Source organism: Chelonia mydas, chromosome 12 (assembly GCF_015237465.2).
Source record: "Chelonia mydas isolate rCheMyd1 chromosome 12, rCheMyd1.pri.v2, whole genome shotgun sequence".
Taxonomy (NCBI): Eukaryota; Metazoa; Chordata; order Testudines; family Cheloniidae; genus Chelonia; species Chelonia mydas.
In genome coordinates, this window is record NC_051252.2 from 11,724,379 (window position 1) to 11,745,847 (window position 21,469).

General features: G+C 39.0%; 1 long non-coding RNA gene across 1 annotated transcript in view; it reads left to right on the forward strand.

The window, feature by feature from the left end:
• Nucleotides 1-21,469, forward strand: part of LOC122462596 — a 299,344-nt gene that overhangs the window by 140,078 nt on the left and 137,797 nt on the right. The window contains exon 2 of the long non-coding RNA XR_006285273.1: nt 9,872-10,095. This is a non-coding gene — a long non-coding RNA (uncharacterized LOC122462596). The remainder of the gene's footprint in view (nt 1-9,871; nt 10,096-21,469) is intronic.

Consider the following 21,469-nt stretch of genomic DNA (forward strand, 5'->3'; position numbering starts at 1 on the left):
TCATCTCATGCTCTGTGCTCATGCTTTTAGTTCTAGTTGTTCCTGGTGTGTCAGCCAAAATGGCAGCCATCGCACATGCATGTGGGAAATGAACCTTACACAAGACAGATCTACTATATAATCCAAGTGTAGTTACTAACTGAGTATCTAATATGCTAGTTATAATCTAAAATTCTAGTTCTTTACAGCATAAACAAAAGATAAAGCACTTCAATGAACAGTTTGATTCATAGTTAAGTGCTTCTTGGTGTAATGATGTAGCCTAGGGTCAGTTTAATTCAATGTATGACCCAGTTTAACAGCTGTCTGAAATTCCTTTTGGAAATCCATTAACTTCTCGAATCTTCACCCCAGTGAGAAATATTTCTAACTAAAAGATGAGTCGGCTTCCGGATGTAGCCTGGGGAGAAGTGCTATGTACTGTTAGAAAATTGTGAGTTGCAGTAGTTTGTTACAGTGGAGTTCCAGAAGAGATTTCTATCATCAGATTCATGTTTCCACTGCAATGGTGGTTTTAAATTACCTAGCTGTTTGATTAATATGTACGTGTGTTAATTTGGATCCTATGTTGAAAGTCTCCTCCTAGATTATTAAGCTTTGATTAGTTAATATTTTGAGGAGATCAGGGAGAAAAAGTGCACATTGAAGGGTTTTGAAGAGAGCATGAGAACAAAGCTCAAGTAGACTGTGTTGTCATTGGAACCAAGAGAGATGAAGAGCCCATTGCATCTGAGCCTTTATCTCAGCGCACAGAGAGAGAGAAATATACATTGCTATGGAGAACCTAAAATTGCTAGGATCAAAATTCTCTTTGGAAGGTGTGTGGTTGTAGTGACTTATCTTAAAATGGTAGATTCTCTTGATTTCTCTGTAAGGTATGGGAATATGGCTCCACCTCACTTTTCAATTTTTCAGGCTTTGCAGGCCTCAGATTGATTTCTTGTAATATGGTTAGGTCCACTTTTTGCACTGTTGAGAAATAAGAGAATGATTTTCTTTTAACTGGGCTGTTCAGTGTATTCTATGCTATGAGCTTTATCCATGTGTATTCTATGCTATGAGCTTTATCCCCAAGGAAGTTAGATTTTATCAGATAGATATTTTAGTTTTGAGGGGTAGTTTTAGGCTTGAGGGTATGTGGGATAGAGGGTCTGTGCACCTGAGGTACCAGGTGGCCAGGAAAGCTAATGGCCACCACCAAAAATCATGATTTTGTTATTGGAGACAGAGTTGTTCCATAGCATAGATGTACAGTGATCCCATGGTAGACCATCACTGTGTGTGTGTGCATGGCATTATCCCCCTCAGTTTGTGTATTAGTGTGTGCAGGGGCACTGGCTATTTTGTCACTCAAGACAAAAAAAAATATGAAGGGTTTTAATAAAAGGAAAATACAACCAAGGTACTTTGTTCTGTTAGTGATGAACAAGTTGTCTAAATGCCTGATTGCTTGTTAATCTTCTACCATGCCTAGTGTAAAGACGCATTATTTATATCTGCACCATAGCATTAGGTTGGCATTGTCAATAGTGGATGGGATTATTATCCAATAAATGTTATATATGTTCTTTTACAGGGCAGGTTATCAGGACTGGTAACAAGAATGAAGCAGAGGATGTTGCAATCATAACGGCAAAGGAACACATGTGAAACTCATCAATTGACTGTAATGGCAGGCATTTGAATAAAAGCACCATGAAACCCCAGTGATGAAAACTTTTCAGAGCCACCTCCAAAAAGTTGGGGCCCATTTTATGACATACAGCCCCTCTAATGGTATTATAACAGTAGTAACTCAAGGTGCAAATAAAAAGAAACAGAAAACGATGACATTTTCTGCCACTTATTTGTTGTCCCAGTCTCCAGATTCATTAGACAAGTCACTTAGGTTCATTGTGCCTCAGTTTCTCCATTAGTAAAGTGGGTATAATGATGATAAATTGTTCATTGTGGTATTTCCAGGCTGAAAAATAAATCTTAAAAAAAGAACAGTTTTGAGAACCTCAGTTGTTAGGTGCAGTTTAAATGCAAATTATTATCTTTATAGTTTTTATTATGATGATCTAATATATCAGATTCACTAGAACACTCTACTTAAATAGTGTCATGCTATTAAGTTACATTATAAAGTCTACACCAATCATTTCATACACCATGAATATAGGACTTTACATCTCAAATGTGTCTGTCTTTCTGTTTCTCACATGTGTGCGTGTACACACACACAAATACACACACACACACACACACACGTGTAATCAACCATTGGAAGAGAGAGCCAAATTACTTTACAAGCTACATTTCCTTTTAATGAATAGTAATTTAAATACAGGACTACTTTCAGGGCTCTCTTAATGCCACTGAATCCGTTTTGATCTGGATTCTTTAGAGCCGACAAAAGGGTTAACAGTCTGGGAGAGGATGGGTACTGCAAAGCCCATTTTGCATATGAGATAAAGATCATATGAAAATTTACATGTTAATGGAACATTTAAGAAAAAAATTGCTCTTTGTCAATTGATTGTATAAATATTTTATCTAGTGTAATATTAGAAGAAGGCAAGCGTGAAGTCATTCAGCATGAACAGTTTTTTGAGGAGGAAATTAGGACATTATTGTTGAAGAAATAATATAAAATAGGGAGTTACAAGCACTTGATCTAAACTGTAAAAACCTTTCATGCACTCTGGCAGAAAGAGCAGATTAAATCCATAATGAAATGGGTAACTTTAGGCCTGCATAAATTTCCAAGCAGTCTCAGTTTCCTAGGAATCTCTCTCAGCTAGATTAATGGCCAGCAGCCTGCCACATAATGAAGTAGTTTGCCTTGGCAATGTGCTCATGAATTTATTATGGTGTCCACAAGTGTGCTATATGGCCTAGACATCTTTATAAATCCTGGATTTAGAGCTGCAGCGATGAGCCATTTCAGTCCTAATGGTGAGGTTGATTTATCACTGTGGTCCCTCACTCCACCCTCCCACCCCTCCCTGACAGTTATAAAAGGAAAATGCAGGTCATATCATTGATGGAAATGAAATGTGAAGGTAATTAGATAATGCCGAATGGATATGGGAAAGGGTGCACTGTTGAAATTTTAAATATGTTGGTAATTTTTTCCTTAGAGCAATTATATCAGGTTGATTTATTTTTACAGTTTATAATCACTTAACTACCTGTGGCTGATTTTTACCAGATCTTGTGCCTTTGGAGACAAGAAGTAGAGCTTTTCACTGCATGATTGTTTATTGTAAATTCATTTATCTCAAAATACCTAATTTATTATGCAATTTACACAAGTCACAGCTCATTGCTGATGGGGAATAATGATTAGCCATTTGGTTCCTTGTAAACTCCTTTCTCTGTGGCTTTATAAAATAATCAGCCGCCAAGGCTGCCAGGATCTAAAGAAATCTTTATGTTGGAACAAAAAACTAGAATTTTTAAAAGGTATTGGAGAATAGTAGATTAATCAACAAAACAAATGTTATTAAAATCAATGTGTGAGTGGTCCTGAATTTAGTATGATGGATATTTACTACTTGAATTTGTTCTAAAGAGAGCTCAGGGTTTTTTAACAGAATTTTGAACATTTCAAAGAGAACAAAAACTCTAAAGTTCTCAGCAAGCCAAGGCTGCACAGCATCAAAAACAAAGGCTTTGACTTACTGTATTAGCATATAATTGACCCAAAAAAAGGCTGGGATTTTCAAAGGAGCCATGGGAGTTGGGTGCCCAAATCCCATAGATTTTTTTTTCAAAAGAAGTAAGATTCATTTGGAAAATCTCAGGCCAAAACTCTGAATTGAAGCATACAATCAACTCACTATCCACCATATAGGAGTGCTATGAAGTAGCATTTATAGTCCTGTTTCCCCTCTCATCTTCTCTGTCCTCCTCAGATTTGATTATATTGATTGAAGGTCTGATATGGAAAGGAGTACATGACTGGGCTAGTAAACTCTGGATTTCAAATGAGCTTGGGCAGTCATTCTGATGTGTGGTTGTTGAAGGTAAAATACAGCAGTATTGTAAGTAATAAGATTTGAATCTCAGGGTCCTGTTTTGGTGTTAATAAGTATCTAAAAGTTAAAGTGCTCAACTAGGGCCTTGATTGAAAGCTCATTCACATCAACAGGACTCTTTCAATTGACTTCAGCTGTTGGTTCAGGACCCTGGAGCTATCCAAACTGTCCAGAGCTCTTGAGTCAGTTCTCAGGGCATGAGATTTGACACTTCTACTTCCCATCTTGGATTGAAATGATGTGATAACAGCTCATCTCATGGGCTGGTGTTTTGGCAATTCTGGTGGTGCCTGGCACCTGGAAGTGCAAAGGCATAAACAAGGGGACAAGCTTTGTGAATATCTCAGAGAAGTGTAACTTTGGGTTCTGGGGCAGAAGATGACAATGTTGTTGGTTTGTTGTTTGTTGTTGAAGTCCTTGTAATTGTGTAGCATAACTGTTTATTTTTTGTAATGAGACACAACATTCCATAGCTCCAGTGAACTTATGAAAACAAATATCTCCTAGGCTTCAAGCTTTCTGCCAATTGGCGGCTGCAGGCCCACTTTCTTGCATGTCTGATTTGGGTCCATTGGACTCAGAAAACCAAGAGAGTTAAAACTCAATGACTGAACCTGCAGCAAATCAGTGGAGTGCACATATGCAGAGCAGTGCACGTACGCAGCTGCTAAAGTGTATCATTGCATTCAGAACTAGATAATTTGAGCTAAGGCTAGACTAGTGATGGGTGTAAAAGTGGGAGAGGAGAGAGCACAACTTGGTCAATCAAAAAAGCCTTTAAAATATCTTGTAATCCAAAAGCAATGTAGAGAGTGATGGACAGACTAAAAGTGGAACCTAAATTAATCTAAAGGAGCCCTAAGCTGCTCTAACATACTTTTCTTCCAACCCCCTTGGCGCTCAATTAGGTTTTCTAACATTCAGTGCTCAATTTGGTCCTGAGAGAGGAAGAGAAAAGGAGAGTAAGAAACTATTGAAAAGGTATCATTCTTAAGCATATTTAATAGCAACGAGAGAATATAGAGGGAAGACTACCTCAGAAAGGTGTTTGTAAAGCTTCCAGAATAGAACATTTTGCCTTTGTGTCCTAGAGAGAGGGAAGAAGAGCAATCCACAGCCCCATCTTGAGAACCTCTCCTTTTCATTGCTATAATTTATTCAGACTGTGGTAGCATCTAGGCAAACCAGTCATACAGACTTCCTGCAAGATGCCTACAACAGCTATGTTGAGCACGTCTGAGGAAGTACTAGCAGCACAATCAGCATTTAGGATACTGAAACCTTATGTAAAGGCAATGAGAATTTTGCCCCAGAAAAATGAGCTCCTAAAATGGTTTTGGAGTTCTCCTCCCACCAAACATAGATTAAAGCAGTCTGACTTACTGCCTCAACCGCCTTGACTAATAATATTGTATCTTTTATGAGATCAACTTCTGTTAGTGAGAGACAGAAGCTTTCACTTTTACTCAGAGTGTCACAGCTAAATACAAGGTAGAATAGATTGTGTAGCATAAGTAGAGATATATTTCAAGGGCCATTAACACCCCTCCATTCACAGGGGGAAGGCAGCTGGCTGGGGGTTGGTGGGTTATAGATTGTTGTGAAAAGCCATAGTTCCAACTCTCTATTCAGTACATGATTTTCAGTGTCCAGCAAAGTTAGGAATTTAAGCTCCCAGATTCATCTGATGAAAGTGTAGTGCGGGTTTCCTTTGAGAATGAGGACTGAGAGGTCAGATATAGAGTGATCACTTTTTGAAAGTGTTTGCCCACAGGTGATATGTCTCATATGGGGGTGAAACCGGATACTCACATGCTCTCGAATGAACTCACACAGGAAAATGATAAAAGGCAAAAACATCATATCACCTGTGGGTTAACAGTTTTTGCAAAGTGGTCATTTTATATCTGACCTCTCAGTCCTCATCCTCAAAAGAAACCTGCCTGGCACTTTCAAAAGCCAAGGCTGGAAGCTTAAGTTCATAACTTAGCTAGACACTAAAAATCATGGCATGAATTTATGGCTTATTACAACAATCTATAACCCGCTCACAACCCCCACTCCAGCTGCCTTTCCCCCTTATGCCAGAGGGGTGTTGAACAGGCCACTTCACCTTGAACAGTCCCTTGAAATATGTGCTATTTCTGCTAAACAGTCTGTTTCACCTTGTATTTAGCTGTGAGACTCTCAGCACATTTTCCAGACCTGAAGAAGAGCTCTGTGTAAGCTTGAAAGCTTGTCTCTCTCTCTCACCAATAGAAGTTGGTCCAATAAAAGATAATTACCTCACCCACCTTTTCTCTCCCTTATCCTGAGACCAACATGGCTACAACACTGCATACAATATTAGTCTATAGTAGCTACTGTTGTACTTCTTGAATGCAACATCCATAATAGAGATGGAGCCCAAGGATGCTCCAGAAAGAGCTCATATCCAGAGCCCAGTCTGTACCTGAACTTTGGGGCTTGGGTACAACTGTAATCCTTATGCAATAAATACTGAAAATTCAATCATTCCACTTCAGTCTTACAAAATCCACTCCAGAGAGTGGGCAATTATTTTTTGATGGTTGAAGAATAAATATCTAAAGTTTGGATTCAGATTGGCACTGGATATGAGCACGTTCACATTTAGGCTTGTTCAGATCCGGATCATTATATACGAATCATGAAATTTCATGACAAAAAATGGGTTATTAGGAAGGCAACTTTAATAACCAGGAATGGGATTTTGGCACCCAGCTTCTTTTGATCTTTCAGTGGGAGCTGGGTGATTTAACTGCCGATGTGACATTAACAATTCCCCCTCCTCCCTTTTTTCTTTCAGCTGGGTTGGTACAGTTTCAGGATGGTACTGCAAGACTTGGTCACTCTGTATTGTAGCCTCATGAAAATGCTATTAAAATGGAACAAAAGTTCTTGGGCTTGGCGTTTGTTTTTGTTGCCAAATAACTTTTAAGATAGGATTATTGTAAATGTTACTTTCAGACCCATGACTTAAGATATTGTTGTTTTCCTTCCCAGAGGAGGAGGAACTTTGTTAAAATCCTATTTGAAGGTGCAGGTGGCAGTGTTATAGAAGATGAGAATGTGAGAATGTAATTGTTGTGGTGTTCTAGTGTGGCAATGGGGATTAGATTCCTGACTCTGTACTTTCAAATATGAAACTTTTGAAGTATTTATGAAGTTTTAAAATACAAGTTTTCAGTGTGGGTTGAAAAATTTGAAGACATAAGAGCTCTTATCAAAATACCTTTTTTCCCTCTTTTAAAAAAAAAAAGTTCTGCGTGTTTTGTTGTGTAAATGAGTCTCTTGCAAATTCTCAGCATCAAACATTCAAGGCTAGAAGTAGAAATTCTGCACATTCCTGAGGAAAATTTGATAATGATGCATATTTGATCAAATATTTGTTTTATAACTTTCCAAACCTCTCACATATCCCTTTGAGCATGATTGTGGTTGGCACTGTTCCATACTTTGCGTTAGGTAAGCCTCAAACATTATTTGCTCTTAGCCCATAAATAAATTCTCACCTTTTGGAGTATCCATTCCTGGCTCTTTGTAAGTGCTTTTTGTGCTTTGTAGAAGGAACTGATAAGTGTTATGCATTTATATATGGTCTGCAAATACTGGACCCAATCCTGCTGCTGCCGTTATTTACATCCTATGGAAGTCACACGAGTCAAAGGTATGCAGTCATACCCACTATAATTTATGGATAGAATCCTCCTGCAGCAGTGGATATTGACAGTGTCAGTAATATACTTGTGGTATAATATTCAGCCACAAGATGCTGCTGTGTGAGGTAGAGATTTCCTGGCATAGCATGGTCCATGGTAAACAAAGGAAATAAAGCTGGAACTGAAGTGTGGAAGCCTGATTGTTTGTGTCGATAGTTGCAGTTTTCATTAATAAATGCCTCCTGTGATTCCACATATTCTGTCAGTTTCCAGCCTCATTAAGTCCATTTCAGGTGACACTTCTCAACTAATGTATTGCTTGTTTGTACAAATACAGCTAAATAACTCTTTAGCACGTATGCTGCAAGCATCTTCGTTTTCCAGGAGCTACAGTAATAGTATGTCTAAATTTTCATTTAGCTCAAGTTTAAGCTTTAAAAGATAAGTACTGTTCAGTTGACTAATCAAATAGTCATAAAAGCTCCTTTTCTGAACTATAATTACATTTATGCAGTTCTGGGTTTGATTTATTTTTTATTTTAATTGTCAGCCCTGCTACACCATGATGCTAATAGAAATGTTATTGCAGCCAGGATGGGCTAAAATGATGTCTGATGATTATTAATGAGAGCAATAAGAAGGTATCTTCATATAAAGTCAGCATTAAAGGAGTAATTCATTTTACCTGATATAATTGGATCGTAGCATTTAAATAGCCTGGGACTTCCTCTTAATTGTGATTACTTGTAGCTTCTTCCTTTTAGTATAGCATTTAACTCTTCCTGTACTACTTCAGTTTCTTTTATGAAGTAATTAAACATAAATTGGTTGGTGTCTCTTAATAAATAGATCCAAGGATTTAGTAGCTGTTAAATGCTGTAGTTGTGTGTTAAAAATATTGATGTGCATCACCTATAGTTAACGATGAAAAAGCTATTCCTTGGTTCTAATGTGCTATATTGAGCCTAATTTCAGAAATAACTCCATTGTTGTGGTTGCAAGATCCACTCTGGGCATCTCTGTCCCCTATGAGAGTAATTGTAAAGCAGAAGTTTAAAAGGGTGAAAAGAAAACAAAAAGGAGGATAATTGTTTTCTCTGTTTACTGATGGGTCAATTGAGACCCCAAAAATGTTGATGTAACCATGATTAAAAAGCGAGCTGAGATGAAATTCCAGAAAACTGAACCTAGGTGTCCCACTTGATTCACTACGCTCTAGTCCCATGAAAGACTGCACAATATTTCACAGGATAGACGTAGATATTTGTCACTGCAGTACATCCTTCGAAGCGGCACTATTTTGCTATTTCTTTAGAGCCAAATTTTCAAAGTGGCCTCAGTCTGGCCACCGGATGCCATTTTTGGTAAACCAATTTAGATTGAAAATGTGGCCCTGAATTTAAAAACCCATCAAGATTGTACAATGAAAACATGGAAGAATAAGGAAAACAATTCTGCATTTGTTATCCCCAAAATCTACTGGTTCTGAGATGAAATAGAACTCTGTTTCCCCCTCTATTAATTTAGCTGGGTTTGAAGGGCTCAAAGCCTTCACAGTTCAAAATGCTGGTCACCTGGGAGGTATGATATGAAAGTTAGCCTGTACTTGTGTCACACCACTGTACTTTCACATATCAAGAGAATAGGAATGCTGATACGTAGGAGGACTCTCTAAGGACAAGTTAGAACTGTTTATCCTTTACTGAGAAATGCACACATTTCTCACTTACACTTACCAGAACAGTCAGAGACATTCTCAAGTCTGTCGGCTGCTGGTAGCTCCCAGCTAATATACATTGATCTACTTTTATTCTAGAGTACATGGTGGATAAGAATTTGCCAGTCTATCTTATATGCTCTTACCTATGCCTGATTTAACCATCAGTGTATCTCAGGAGCATACATAACTGTTAAAACATACGTAATTCCTCTTTTTGCCTTTGCATCTCATTTGCCTATATGCCAGATGAAAAGGATGTAACTGGATATATCTCTACCTTGTGTTTAATTTCATTTTTTTTCTTGTAAGGTCTTTCGACACTTTAGAAATAAAAAATAATGGTCCATTGTCTTTATTAATATGATAGGGGGACCGAAGAGGGTATCACACAGTTAAGAGTCTTACCTGGTACTTCAACTATTGTTTTTCTGATACATCTCTTTTAGGCCACATTATTTAGCAGTCACGAGATCTGGATGAGACAACTGGTGTGCCCACATCACGGACAAAAGAGGAGGTTTCCTTAGCAACATGAATCATATGAAATCTGTCAGGAGAGCTCTTTCCTTAAAGTCACTCCTTCAGTGGTTTGCACCACACACTGGCTCTCCATGGACGACAAGGACCTGATTCATAATGCACCTGGTGTGGTAATGGCTACCTTTCAAAAGTGAGTGTAAAATGCTATCATTACTTTTTAGTGCAGTTTGCACCCATTTTGCACTGGTGTAAGCAACTGTGCAAAGTGCAAGGTGATGACAAACCAAGGCCCCTATTGTGTCTCAGTTTATCATACAAATTGAGGTTGGTCAGTCTTATGAAGACTGAGTGGGGTTTCTAGAGGGAAAATACATGTTGCACCCTTCCTCAAGCTTGCATTTTTGGTGTGTCCATGCATAAATCAATAATACTTAGTGGACTCCAAGCAAGGGCAGGCCAGATCAAGGAATTAGATCAGGGTACCAGTGATCTATTTTAAAGATTATAATAAAATAAAAGACCAAGCAGCTCTGAGACTAACTTGTATTTTAGAGAAACAAGGTGGTTGAGGTAATATCTTTTATTGGACCAGCTTCTGTTGGTGAGAGAGACAAGCTTTCGAGCCACACAGAGCTTTTCTTCAGGTCTGGGAAAAGGACTCCCAGGGTCACAGCAAAATGCAAGGTGGAACACATTGTTTAGCATGAATAGTTAACACATAATCTGTTCCGCCTTGTGTTTTGCTGTGGCCCTGGGAGTACCTTTCCCAGACCTGAAGAAGAGCTCTGCGTGGCTCGAAAGCTTGTCTCTCTCACCAGTGGAAATTGGTCCAATAGAAGATATTACCTCATCCACCTTGCCTCTCTAATAATCCTGGGACTGACACGACTATGACTACACGGCATATAAACTTGTATTTTGTAATACTGGTTCTACAAAAGCTATTAATGTTAACACTGTTACATGCCACCAGGAATTTTTGGGAGGTATAAGAAGGAAGTAGGATGAGATTAATGTTACTATTGATAAGAAACTGAGAATGGTGGCAAGAAAACCAGGCATAGTGCAGGCATGGGCTGGGCAAGCTTTTCCACCCAGCCTTGCCAATGTGCCCTAATCCTGATTTGCAAATCCTGGGCCATAGGCCCTGGCCGCTAATAAGTTTAAAAAAAAAACAACCAAAAACTGCTAATCATGCTGAAGCATACCAAGTTATGTAGCATTTTTGTTTTGTTTTGTTTTTCTTTCTAATGTAGATAAATGTCCAATAGGGATTAGGTTGAAACCACCAAACTCATTTACACTTGTGACTCTAAGGCATGTTTGGACTGGTTTCTTGAGCCGGAATAACATAATGTATCAACCCACTCGGCATATTCCATTCAACTTGTAAACAACCATAAAAACCATCTTAAATTAAATAAAGTTGGACCAAATTAAAGCACTGTACAGTTTCCAGTTTGTGTGAGCACTTCTCTTAGTAGTGGACGTAAATGATAAATATTTTACAATTCCTATTAAAAAGCAGATAGCATGAAAAAATCATTGTTGTGGTATTTTCTGGATTATTACTGCAGTAACACAGGGATATGAATATGAATGAATAAACTGGAATGTAATCCAAAAAATGTTTTTAGCCTTATGCAAACATTGCAAGGAGTCATGATTAAAATATGTGAGAAAGTAATGGATAGCTTTAAAAACTTGTATGTTCTGGCTTGGATAAATAGGTCAGGAAAACTGAGGTAATCTTATTTGTTTATCAAAGTCAAAATTGGCATGTTTTTAAGAGTGATGATGGCATAATGCATGAAAAATCCACTTTTGAAGGAATGTATATCATTAATGTTTTTCAGAGGTAGATTGGGAATCACCATTTAAGAGTAAAGCAGCAGTATTACACAAATGGGCAGATTAGAAAGGATTAATCTGATTCTAAATTCTCAATTGCCAATAGTTCAGCAGCACAGAGAATCATAAAGTTACCTGATAGAGGAGCCAGTTCTGCACGGGCTATGTGCACAGAACTCCTCCACTGAAGATACTGGTAATTCTGTACTTGGAGCACTTTCAGTACTGGACTCTTTATGTGAAACACTTAAGATTAAACCCCCAGTTATCACCGAGGTGCAAATACGTGGGTGAGGTTTTTTTAAAAAATGTCCACAAATTTTGGATGCCTCCATATTCAAATGCCCAACTTGGGGGGACACAGGGTCAGATTTTTAAAGGTATTTAGGCGCCTAACACCAATTGTTTTCAATGGGAGCCAGGTACCAAATACCTTGAAAAATCTGGCTGTGGACATCTTGAGTTGGGTTCCCCAAATCTGAGTCACCTTAAAACAGTGGCCACGTTTGAAAAATGTTAGCCTTTGCTTTTATGTTATGTCTCAAAATACACTCATGGAATAAGGATATCTTCCCAAACTGTATATCTTGACATGTGTTCTTTCTTACATATTAAAGCTTTTTTTTTTTTAAATGGCCTCCAGTTTTCAATGCTTTGGTTTCTGGGTGCCCAATTTTAGACACCTGGGGTAAAGTGTTGCCCCTCCCCACCTGCCCACTGAAGTCAAGTGTCATTTTTGCCATTGATCTCAGTGGGGTCAGGAATCAGGATTTCACCCCCTAGGGCTTTATTTTCTGAGGGAATGAGCATCTGCAACTCCACTTTAAGTTAATAAGGGTTGTGGATGCTCAGCACTTCTGAAATTAAGACCCAACGTGTCCCAAATGAGGCATCCAAAATTAAAGGTCACTTTTTAAAATGTGGATCTAAATTGTTACATCACATCTCTATAAGATACCTGGCCTTTGCCTATTGTTCTAGGGGTGAGTATAGGTAGAATTAGCTTTTCTGTTATCTCATACAAACATATAACTTTCAGCCAATACCTTACATTACCGTGAAAAACCTTTTTGTTGATTTCTTTTATTTTTTTTATTGAGCTTTTTAAATTTTTGAACAAAGTAGTTAAAGGAAAAATAGGTGTTCTATGTTATTTTTCAAAATACCACATTTGCGCATGCCCCTCCCTCAACCCTTATTTTGAGTAAGATGCTCATGCATTTAACTTGTGCCACTTTTTTGTTCTACTGCATAACAAATGGTAATGTAGACAGGATTTTGCATCACAAAAGAAAACATGTTCCATGAAAGAGAGAGAGAATGTATAATATATTCATCAGAACGTGATTATATATTTTCTTTCTTCCCTCCTTGTATTTTGCCAAACATACATTCTGTATTAATGTAATGCTTCAAAAATAATAGATTGTTTCTCATCCATTTAGCTGTGCATGTGTTATCTCATTCTACGAAGCATATGCATGTCTTTTAATCTCCTATTAACATTTTACTCAACTTTGGCCCCTCTGTGTTTTATCTCTGTGGTAGATGAGTGAGGTTTGTTTATCCTGCTCCCATTCTGGGACATTTTCATCTTTAATTGTAGGTCAGGGAGCGGAGACCTCTCATACATTTTTGTTTTCACCGGCTATGGAAATGAGAGTTTGCCTGCTGCACTGGTGGGACTTCCTTTCCCTTCAGGGTTACTTATGCAGCAGATGCATTGCCAATCCTCTTATTGTACAGATATTGATCCCACCTCTCCATAATGAACTGTAACAACAACTCTATTACTCTGAGCTACCTGATTGGCTGAGGATAATATGAAATTAGCTGGCGTGCATCGGACCTGTCAGTATCGATTTCCCTATCCAGATTACTTGTTACAAAAGAATAGAGCTGTCTGCACTGTAATTGAACAAGTTAACTCCTTGTCTCATAAAATGTAAGCCCATATTGATTGCCTACTGTAGTATGCAGAAGGAGGAAAGTTGTAATGGTATTTAATCGCCATGGTGCTGAGAGGCCCTTTTTTTGAGAACCAAGTGACAGCTGCTGAGAAAAGGCTTGAGGCTTCTTTGCAAACAGAGAAAACAGCAGGATTTCTCTGAGTGATACATAATGAGTGGCTGTGGCAAATAAAAAGAGCCTCTTGCTGCTGCTACGTTGCTCCTAGCATTGTCTTCCATTGCTAAAGGTATTCGTTTTTATTTTGCTGAATTTATTTGCAAATGAATGGCAAGAAATATTCAAATGCATGTTGTTGGGGGTGGAGAGGAATAGCTCAGTGGTTTGAGCATTGGCCTGCTAAACCGAGGGTTATGAGTTCAATCCTTGAGGGGGCCATTTAGGGATCTGGGGCAAAAAAACATTGGGGATTGGTCCTGCTTTGAGCAGGGGGTTGGACTAGATGACCTCCTGAGGTCCCTTCCAACCGTGATATTCTATGATTGTTTAGCATCCTCAGGTACAGTCATTTTAAAAAAAATGATTTAGGGTTTGCTTTGACTTTGGGTATCAAGAGATAGTTCCAAAATATCTTGGTGATCATATTTTTACCAGGTATTGAGGTTCCTAGTCATGTGACCCTTTCAGCTTCAATGGCAGAGAATAAGCCCTTGGCCCCTTGTTGGAACTGCTGAGTATCCCACAGGATCAGGCCCTTAAAATGAAGACACACTGAGACTGAAACATCACGCAACAGACTGAGAGAGCCTAACTTAAAAGTGCCTAATATCGTTCTGCAGTAACACAAGATGTTATCTGAATCCATAGTCGTGGAACTGTGTGTGCAGTGACATTCTAAAAAAGAACCAGTTACTTTTTTGGGCTTCCCTACGTGTCTCTTATTTAAATAGCGTTGGGCGTCAATGGGAGGTTTGTGAACAAATTATTATTGAAACTTCAAATGAAGGAAAGGCGAATTTCTCACAATTCAGCTTTTTGTTTGTTTGTTTCAATGGAACTATGCCAATTTGCACCAGCTGAAGATCTGGCTCAAGGGCTTTACAGATTGGCAAGTACCTCAAAAGAGAACTTGATCTCCTGACGTTCTGTATGCCCTTATATATGAAAGGGGATAAAGAGGAGCCCTTACCCTTTCTATGCCATTCATTATTTTGTACGCCTCTATTGTGGCACCTTTTTTCCATCTGCTTCCTAAATTAACCCTTCGCCATGCAGATATATTTATTGCCCTTTCATATTACTGTTATGTCCTTTTTTCGAGATGAGGTGACCAGAACTAACCAGACATTGTGTACTGGGTGACAATGTTCCATTGGTTATACAATGGCAGTATGATATTTACATTTTTCTTTATCCTTGTCTTAGTTCAGCGTAACTTGTCTGCTTTTCTTTATCACCACACCATAAGAATCAGATGCTTTTCTTTCTTGCTCACAAAGACATTAAGCTGTTTGTCCTGAGTAGCAACAGTTAAATTCAATCTGATCAGCCTGTATAGGTTCTAGGCGTGCATCACCTTGCATTTGGCAGCATTATATTCCCTCTGCCCATCATGATCCCCAACTTGCCTAGTTCTGTTAGGTTTTTCAGAAGTTCCTTGCAAAGCTCTCTAGTCTTGACTAGCCTAAATATTTTGGGATTTATTCAAAATGTAAAAATGCACAAAAGTGGGACGTGTAAATTTCTGCTAGTAGCAACACCAACATTTCACAGGGTTATTTTTTTGTAGCTGTCAGCCAGTAAGAGGTTTAGGAAGGGTCATGTGCCTTGAAGATGATCCATTGTCTCCCACAATCTGGGAGGCCAGAGCAAGATCCCCAACAGAAGTCAAAAGAAAGATGACAGGAGAATAGTCTCTACTCTAGAGTGCAGTGGTTCTCAACCAGGGGTATGCGTGTCCCTGGGGGTTTGTAGAGGTCTTCCGGGGTGGTACCTCAACACATCTAGATATTTGCCTAGTTTTACAATAGGCAACATAAAAAGCACTAGCGAAGTCAGTACAAACTAAAATTTCACACAGACAATGACTTGTTTATACTGCTCTATAGACTGCTCTATAGACTGAAATGTAAGTACACTATTTGTATTCCAATTGATTTATTTTATAATTATATGGCAAAAATGAGAAAGCAAGCCGTTTCTCAGTAATAGTGTAAAGTGCCGCTTTTGTATTTTTATGTCTGATTCTGTAAGCAAGTAGTTTTTAAATGAGGTGAACATTGGGGTTACGCAAGACCAGTCAGACTCCTGAAAGAGGTACAGTAGTCGGGAAAGGTTGAGAGCCACTAAGTGGATCTGAGAGCTGGGTGGGCCATAAGATTCTCTAAACAAACCCAAGTGCATTTTTTTAAAAATGTTTGTCATGTCCAGACCAAGAATTGATTCATCACGCTGCATTAGGCCATGCAGAATAGAGCAGGCATTCCAGATCTAGGACTGTAGAAATTCCCATGGTCAGCAGAGCCTTCTGTGAGAGAAACCTAGCCAAAGGAATTAGAAGGACCTTGCAAATTTAAAAATCACACTTCAGACAGAAAAAAAAATTTATTCTTACAAGTAACATTTGAAGTTCTCTAAAACTGAAAGAGATTGAAGAAAACAAATTAATTTGTTCACTTTGTGTATTTGAAAGAATGTTGTGTATCATCTTTTCCACGGTTTCCTCTGGCCATATGGAATAAACTGGAGAAATGTATTCAGCAACAAACAGCCGTCCACATAACTTTAGTTCCAGCTTTGTCTCTCATCTTTACCAGGGACCACAGCCTATCAGGAATTGTGTGCGGTATGCAGAGATATCTAGTAATGGAGTACTATATTACAAGTATATCATTTACACACTCTCTAGATAGTCAGTCACTATGTGTCTCCAGCAACAGGGATGATAAAAACATTTTAAAACTCCCAAAAAAGGATTGCTATTTGTGATTGACAGGGACATTTAAACTACCTTTTAACTCACTGTTCAGATTGCACTGAACTGAAATTTGTCCAGATTTCAAGCTGTTGCCATTCCTTTACCTTGGAGCCCCATTCATTTGAATTAACTCTCATTCTGAAGGAGAGCTGCCCAGCTCCCCCGGCTGGAGAACAGGTGGACTGGGCTTGTTCAGCTGGTACAGGAGGCTAGCCTTTATTCTTTGTGTCGGCTGATCTGCTGCAGATGCACTTCTGGCACTTACATGCTTCAAACTACATGGTGAATATTTTCATCTGGATCAAGGCCCAGTCCATCCATCCACTTATCCGCTCAGATGTATAGTTTGACGCTGAATAAGTGTTCAGTTTATACAAGGTGTCTGGTTCAGTGTAAATTATTTTAACAGCATTTGAAAGAGAGCTGGCTTTGAGTTCTCAAGTGTATGTATATAATATTTACTAGTCTGGAGTGCTTTCTCGAGCACTCCTAAATGGCCAAGCAGCTTTACTTACTTAAAAGGAGACTTTGTAGGCCGTGAATTTTTAGCTCGGGCCACACAGTGGTTTTTCATAACCTTTAAAATATGTGGACTCTAGTGATACTTTAACAGCTGCCTCCTAGATGTAATAGTCTCCTTTCCATTTCCTAGAGCAAAACCAAACTGATTCCATGCAGTGCCGCGCTACTGCTTTATGCCACATGTAGGTACTTACAGCGGTGCAGAATGGCGTCATTTTGCATGGGTGTAACTGGTTGCACGTGGTGTAGGGCAATAAAGAGGTGGGTCCAAGGAGTGCAGAAGGTTGGGCTATGAGGGAAAGATCATCTCTGTGGGACCTAGAGGAAGCTTCTCTGTGCTCAGGGCTCAATGAAAATTGAAGATCGGGGCACAGGAGAAGGTGGAGCCAGGGATCAGCAGCTCTTTGTGGCATGCTGCTGCCACGTTCTGGAGATCAGCTTCTAACACTAGAGATGGTTGAAAATTTAAAGATTCACAAGTAACTGCTAATGTTTCCATTTCTCAGGGATCAAACGCATCCATTGTTGTTTTTTTTTTTTTTTTCTTCGAAATTTGTCAAAACGTTTTAATGGAAATGTTTTGCAAACAAGCTTGAAAGCATTACGGTTTATAACAAACACTTTGTGTTTCTGTCACCAAAGCCTGTGTTCTGGTCACCAAAAAATGTCAATAATGGTTTTATTAACTCGTTTGTTGAATTTTTTTTCCAAAACCTGAAACATTTCCAAACAGGCAGCAGTTTTCTGGTGATCTTTTGGTTTGGTTTTGTGTTCCAAAAAGTCTTGGTCCTCTCTATTGAACATCCAGGGAGCCACCTTCATAGCTGCTATTGTGTGGCCCTGGAGCATGGGGATTCACATGTCGATTAAGGCGTTCAGGTACTATTGTAGTGAGTGTAGTATAAATAGCTTGATAGATGGACAGGATCAGGGTGACTATGTAGATGCACAGGGTCTCTGCCCACCCCACCCAGCCGTTCCTAGGAGAAACAAATCTCTGAATGAGGAGGAAACTCGGTGAGTCAAAGCTTGCAAAGTTTCCTGCCCCTTCCATGAGAAACTTGCATATATAGGTTTTAATGTGGTTGGGGTAGGGACTTTTTTCTCCTGTGTTTTGTACAGCACCTAGCACATTGGAGTCCATGACTAGGGCACCTAACCACTTCTGCAAAACAAATAATAATAAATAGGAAAAACCCACAGTGGCTCGAGTATGGCCTTAGTGTAACTTAATAATATATAAAAGATCTCCCAAAGAAGAAAAATCTATAGTGTGTGATGTTTGTTTGGACTATAGAATTCACTCATAGCTCACACCAGTTTTACACAAGTGCAACTCCTGCAAGTGCAGTGCACTTGTTTCTGCTTTGCACTCGTATAGACCAGATCAGGAGCAAGCTTTATATGTTGTCTTTTTGGTTCTTGTTGTTGTTCTTTATGCGTTAATTAAGTGTGTGCATGTACAGAGATATTACAAAGCAAAGATATGTTATATATAAGAACTAAGGCATGAGGGAAATATGCAAAAAGCTAATGAATTTGTTGTTATCCTAAGACCATATGTTTTTCTGATATTGCCCCTGAAGGCAGTTTGTCTATTTTATTATCCTCTCAGGTTGTTTTTATACACAGACGTCTCTATGCATACGGATTTGGGTACATAAAGATTTCTCAATGAAAAAGCTTATGTTTTGGCTGCAGAAAAGACGTTGGAAATCTCCTGATACCTTGGTGGGCTTGTCCTGTTAGGCAGATGCTGCCAGATGTCCTTTGGGGGTATACCACTGAGGATGAACTCCTCAAATGAGAGACTCTGACCAGAGGAGGAGGAGGAGGAGAAGGAGAAGGTACAAAGGAGTAGGGGTTGTAACTTGGATTACACTGCACTAGTGTTTCTGATGCTTTAAGAAAGCTCAGCTTGATGGCACTCAGCTTGGTTTGATGTGAGCGCTATAGCTCAGTGAATCCAGAGAATTCCTGGACTGATCTGAGAATGAAATTGCTCCTGTTGTGTGAAGCTATATTTGTCTGGATAGTCACTGTTAGCATTATTTTGATTTAATTTTTTCTCCTTCCCCAAGAATTTTGCTTTTTTGATCACACACTCCTGATGCAAACTTTGTTCCAGATACCATAGTACTCTGCATCTGCTGCATTCTCATAAGTTATTCATTTTGCAGTTTTATTCTCCTCAACCCTCCCCCACCCAAAACAGTCAGATGTATCTAGCTAGATTTGTTTTTTTTGTAAAGCCCTCCCCTCCCCACCCTTGAAATATGAATGTATTCTTTTTATTTATTTACTTATTTATTTGGTAAGTGAAGCTAAATAAGTGCTTGCATTCTGTGTTTGGTTTGGCTTTTGGGGGTGACTAGAATGAGTAAGGATGGAGGGAAGGCAAATAGACCTTGGAGGGGTAGATAGATATTGAATATGAATATTAAGGAAGCACTGAAGAGAGGACCTAGCAGCCAAACAACTTGATTCAAGAGGATATACCGAGCTGAAGACCCATGAGGGTAGTAGCTGTTATTCAGTCACTTGTACGTTATATCCCTCTCCGTTGCATTTTGTCTGTTTTGTGTCCGTTAGATTGCAAACCCTCAGGGACGGGGATTGTCTCTTATCTGTGTTTGTACAGTGCCCAGCACAATGAGGATCCCAACTGGGATCTCTAGGTGCTACTCCAGTATAAATGTAAACTACTACTACTTCTAATTGCAGAGAAGAGTGTTTCTTCATTGTTAATATTAATATATCCATGTGGTTCTCATCCTGCATCATTAATGTCAGTGGGAGCTTAGCTAGTGACTTCAGCGGCAGCAGGATCTGGCCCATAGTTTCTGATGAGAAATTATCTTTAAAATTAAGGATGTTTCTCAGAACTGGAACAAAACCAGAGCTAGATGAGAAATATTCAATTAGCATTTTTTAAAAAAAAGTGTTGACTTTTTTAATGGCCTCTGCACTGTGGTGAAGTCTCAAGAGGCACTAATAAAGGGCACAGCAGTGATACTGTCTTCTTCAAGTTATCAGCAACCATTGTGAGATTTCTGCAGGAGTGAGACATCCTGGTCATTGGGATTAACCTAGTTGTTTGCACGCTTATCCACACTAAACCCCTGAATCATCTGAGCTTCACCCACCTCTACAGAGATAAAGTTAGATATCTCCCTGCTCTACCAGCAGGATATGAAGATGTTCCCCCTGTCCACATCTTACCATGCATGCATCAAGGGAAGAATGAAGGCCTAAAGTTTGGCCATTGCCTCTGCTGAAATGTAGCAGAATGCCCTTGTAAACATGGTTCTGTTCTAGTCAGGATTTTTTAGGTGCGTTGGGGCGGGCTGCACTGTTGCCAGACAGGTGGGAGGCAGCAGAGAGAGAGAAAAGAAAGAGACTGAGAAGAATTCAGTGAAAAAAGTAGTTTAGGTGGGTCAAGCTCCATAAGCATCAGAGAACCTCAGGGCTTGATCCATTGAAGTGACTGGAAAGACTTCTGTTGACTTAATTGAGCACTGCATCAGGCCCTGAGAGAGGAAGAGTGGAAGTTCAGCAGGCTGTGAGCAGTGAAATGTGCCCACAATAACTAAACAGTGCACATTTAGATATGCTAGTGTTGTTTCAAGGTCCAGCTACTATAAAAGATCCAATTGAAATAGGTTCCTCTCTGGGGCTCCTCCTGTACAAATATTTTGATTTACTTACATTTTTGCCAGCCCCAAAACAGCCATTTCAAATGTTTATATATTTTTTATTGTTCCTTAGACTTGTCCTGCCCTTGCAGACCCTAATAAATTTGGAGAGCTTCTTTAGAAACATTTTAAAGAGCGTTCTCTGATCACTAGCAGGATTTCCCATGCTTGCCCAGATCTAATATTATGCAAAGGGGGTTTCAGTTCCTATGTGAGTCAAGGCAAACTCCCTATTAGTCTGACTATTTGTGAATGCTCAGATCTACGTGCAATTGTGTATCTAATAACCTTGCCCCTAAGCAGATGAGTATTTATTTCAGTCAGTTACCCCTTATAATTACTATATTGAACCTAGTTGTGTATAAAATGGATGGTTTGCTTATACAGTTTACCAAAATAGTTCTTTAGGGGTTAAACAAAATGAAATCCTATTTGCAAAGAGTATAATAAATTGTTTCATCTGTGAATTTAGCTGTTCTCCCTAATGCAGACATGGATGTTACAGTGGTTTTCCCTTGATAGGGTTATGGGTTAATGAAATGCTTTTTCTGTTGCTTATTTTCCTCTCTTCTGTGCTGAGTGATAAGTAGCTAACCAACGAAGCTTGTAAT